The sequence below is a fragment of the Triticum urartu genome, chromosome 6A (assembly GCF_056163025.1).
Source record: "Triticum urartu cultivar PI428250 chromosome 6A, HENAU_Tu73, whole genome shotgun sequence".
In the NCBI taxonomy this organism is placed as follows: Eukaryota; Viridiplantae; Streptophyta; class Magnoliopsida; order Poales; family Poaceae; genus Triticum; species Triticum urartu.
This window is the reverse complement of record NC_141878.1, coordinates 540,637,244-540,641,445: the sequence shown is the minus strand read 5'-3', so window position 1 is coordinate 540,641,445 and position 4,202 is coordinate 540,637,244. Positions and strand designations below refer to the sequence as shown.

Genomic DNA, 4,202 nt, shown 5'->3' with positions numbered 1-4,202 from the left:
GCGGGCGCGGCTATCGATAGATTTAATATACACTCTGCAGAGGTTAGTACATTGTACCCACACTACGAAACCCATGGCCTCGCACTCCCATTCGGGTGGACCAATGGCGTTCCGACAAAACCGATCTATTGCCATGACACTCTCCCGGCCACTCCGACCCACTCCCAACTGGGCTAGTCCTGGGTGGCCCCGTGTCTACCAAAGACACAACGACCACCGTCGTGGCCAAAACGTCCCTCACGGGGACCGAATCCATAATAACAACAACAGGCACACAAGGTTATGTCTGCTTACCAGGCTAGGTACCGCATGCCCATAACCTTCCCTAGTTGGAGGCACCGGCAAGAGGGATGACAATATACCCAGTTAGGACCTTCCCATAAAGGTAAGCGTGGTTGCACTGGTCAGTTTGATATGGTGGCACCATGACTCAGCCAACAGGTGTTCAAGTTCAGTTTAATCCGGTTAAACTTGAATGCAAATATGCTGAGCCATGATAAAATACATGATGCAATTACAATGCATGAGCATGATATCAACATAGTCATGAGGGTACAACATAACTATCCACCATATCAACAACGTATCATATCCAAGTAAGCATGGCATACTGACTAGCATGAACATCATAAGTACATACTTCTCCGAAACATAGCATGACCACTAGCATCAACAATAAATATCATACAAGAACATATCAACAATGCTATCATGCAAGCATTTAACCAACTGGATGCAATGGAACATGCATAACAATGACACTCGGGACAAACGGCAGTCATGCACCGAAGACCATTACCAACATCAACATGTACTACTATCATGCATAAGCATATGAAAGGAATACTAGCAACTTGCAGGGCATGACAACTAGGTGCATAACAACATATCAAGAAAGTAAGCACTAGCCAAGAATCATTACCGAAACAATGATAACCATATTTTAAACAAGCAAATATTTAATAAATATTCAAGTTGAAAACCATGGCTATTGCATGACTATCATGCAAGTGGGTATTGTGTCTTGCCTAGGGTGACAGACACTCCAGGAAGAAGTGCGGTGAAGCCACGGAACAAAACGCCGGACGGTTCTTTCTTGGAGGGGGCTGATTAGAGGCAAGGGCAAAATGGTCATTTTCACTATGAAACCACCTGGTGAAAATGTTACCAAAAGATAGAGCCCGACGAGACGAAGAAGTGAGCGTTGGTTTCACCTCAATCGGAGTTACGGTTGCGGAGTTATGAGGAGTTGAAGATCAGGGACCAATCTGTGAAAAATTTATCACCAACGGGTCCCTGGGAGGAAAAACAGAAAGCGCATAAGGAGAAATACGTTTTCAGACTGAGCAAACCTATTCTTGGTTGAAGTAGAATGAAAGTAAGCTTTCAGAAAAGAGGAGACGTACTCTGGGAAAGCCGTCTCCACTTGCCACGTGGGATGAGGTGCCTGGGCCACTGGCGCGTGGGGCCCAGGGGCAGGGGATGGGCCAGCGCTCGTGTCTTCTTCCTCCTCGCGCCTCTGTTCCCTCGTGGAACAGAGCGGAGGTAGGGCAGGGAAGCGGTGATGGGGCCGGCTGGCTCCGGTGGCCTCCGGCCAAACCGAGCGCACCGGTGGGTTCGCGAGGATGCAGCGCCTCCGTTCAGAGTGTTGGAACCGTGGCCTTGCCCTAGCTCTCCTCGCCCTCCCACTCACAGCTCTCCGACGATGGAAGAAGAAGATGGACACAGGACATAGGAAATTTTCCCGGCTGGCGCACGAACGCCACCGTGGGCGCACGAACGTCCCAATCTTTTCTTTGTATTCACAAGCTACATGCTCGGCAACTCTTCACCGGCGCACCTTGATCGATACATCAAGAGCCTTTTATACCCGGTTGTACACACACCATCCAGCCACCACACCGGCCACTAACTCCACGCACGCACACACGCCGGCCACTAACCAGCTAACCCATGCACACGCATGCACTAACTAACCTTGACTCTATCTTATCTGGACTAACTAGATCACAACGGAACGAGCAAACCATGCACGTGAGTGACTCGGTCTTCGCTGCTCACGCGAGACCTGGGCCTCCACGCCTCGCTCTGCAACACACACAACCTGGCTAACTGACCATGGCTATGGACGCGGCCACGCATCGGCGTCCGGACTCGACTTACACACACATACATGTTGGTCATCACCATAGCTTGGCTTATTCCTAACATTCTCCTCCTAAGCCATGACCTCGCCATCGTTAGAGTTGTTACAGCTCCCCGTCATTGTCATCGTCACGAGCGTGATCCAGCCCGTGGACCCGACCTGGCGCAACGACTCCGGTCGCACCGTGCTCCATCACGACTCCGGCGACACACGCCGAGCTCTTTCTCCGCCGACGACACACGCCTGGCGTCCCTCTGCACCCCGCACGTTCCGCGCGCACCCGACGCACCCGACTGCACTAGTGCGTCCCGCACGTCCCGCACGCACCCGACGCGTCCGACGAGTCCGACCGCACCAGACGCTCCCTTGTGCCGCCTCCACGTCCGCCATGGCAGCCGCCAGCGACAAACACCGGAAGGATGTAGCCGAACTCGAGCACGGACTCAAGTACAACAGCGACATACGCCTCCTCCCAACGTCAACCGCACGCTCGTACGCGCGCCCGCGGTCCCGACGCGCCCGACGCGTCCAGTGCGCACCCGTAACACGCACCGGACGCGCCCGGCTCGCCGCCGCGGCTTATTGCCCTGCACCGCTGAGGCCTCAACCGCAGCGCAGCACCTCCATGCCGCCACGCCGCGCCACCGCAGCCTCTGTGCCACCACGCAGGTCCGCCGCGGTCGTCGCGGCTTCGTGCCACGCGCCTCCACGGTTGTCGCGCCGAGCCGCCGCGACCTCTGCGCCACCACGCAGGTCCACCGCGACTTCCTCGTCTTCGCGACCATCGTGCTCTTCACGCGCACGACATCACGCAGCACAGCTGCGGACTCGTCGCGCGTCCCCATCGCCACGCGCTCGCCACGCGCCGCAGCCGATGCCTCCATGTCGGCCGCACACGCCGCGGACGCCATCGCGCACCACGGCCGCCCCTCAAACCTTGTGGCTCTGAATACCAATTGTTGGAACCGTGGTCTTGCCCTAGCTCTCCTCGCCCTCCCACTCACAGCTCTCAAACAGTGGAAGAAGAAGATGGACACAGGACATAGGAAATTTTCCCGGCCGGCGCACGAACGCCGCCGTGAGCGCACCAACGCCCCAATCTTTTTTTGTATTCACAGGCTACATGCTCGGCAACTCTCCACCGGCGCACCTTGATCGATACATCAAGAGCTTTTTATACCCGGATGTACACACACCATCCAGCCACCACACCGGCCACTAACTCCACGCATGCACACACGCTGGCCACTAACCAGCTAACCCATGCACACGCATGCACTAACTAACCTTGATTCTATCTTATCTGGACTAACTAGATCACAACGGAACGAGCAAACCATGCACGTGAGTGACTCGGTCTTCGCTGCTCACGCGAGACCTGGGCCTCCACGCCTCGCTCTGCAACACACACAACCCGGCTAACTGACCATGGCTATGGACGCGGCCACGCATCAGCGCCCAGACTCGACTTACATGCACATACATGTTGGTCATCACCATAGCTTGGCTTATTCCTAACACAGAGGAGAAGCGGCTCCCGGGGAGGCGCGTGGAGGAGTGGAGGTCGCGGCGACGGGAGGCGCCAGGAGCTTCGGGCGGCGGCGGCTCTCGGCGATGCGGGCTCTCCGGCGGCGAACGGAGGAGATGGGGAGGCTGGTAGGGGTGTGGGGAGTGTCGTGGTGCAGACGGGAGAGAGGAAGGAGCTCCGAATGGGCTCGGTTGAGGTGGTGGCCAAGAGCAACGACGAAGGCCAAGCTCCAGGAGGCGTGGCCAGAGGGACTCCGGCGACGAACTGGTGGGGTGGGGAGGCTCAGTGGGACGAGGGGGAGTCGGTGGACAGGTCAGGGAGGCGAGAGGAAGCTTGGCTTGGCCGGAATCATGCTGAGGCCGAGGCGGCCATGGTGGACGGCGACGACTCCGGCGAGATGAGGCGATTCCAGAGAGCAAATGAGGCGAGGGGGCGATGGGTGAGATGCGCGAGGGCTCGGGGCACGCTTAAATAGCCGCGGGGAAGGATTTGGAGCTCACAAGCGAGCTCCCGACCAAGCTTTAATGG

At 56.8% G+C, this 4,202-nt stretch overlaps 1 pseudogene across 1 annotated transcript; it reads right to left on the bottom strand.

The window, feature by feature from the left end:
* Nucleotides 1–1,033: 1,033 nt before the first annotated feature.
* Nucleotides 1,034–3,285, bottom strand: LOC147966164 (uncharacterized; annotated as a pseudogene). The gene is made up of 3 exons (XR_015607679.1): nucleotides 1,407–3,285; nucleotides 1,215–1,296; nucleotides 1,034–1,106 (listed from the first exon to the last, which is right to left on the bottom strand). The product of XR_015607679.1 is annotated as an uncharacterized LOC147966164 (transcript).
* Between the last annotated feature and the right edge of the window lie 917 nt (nucleotides 3,286–4,202).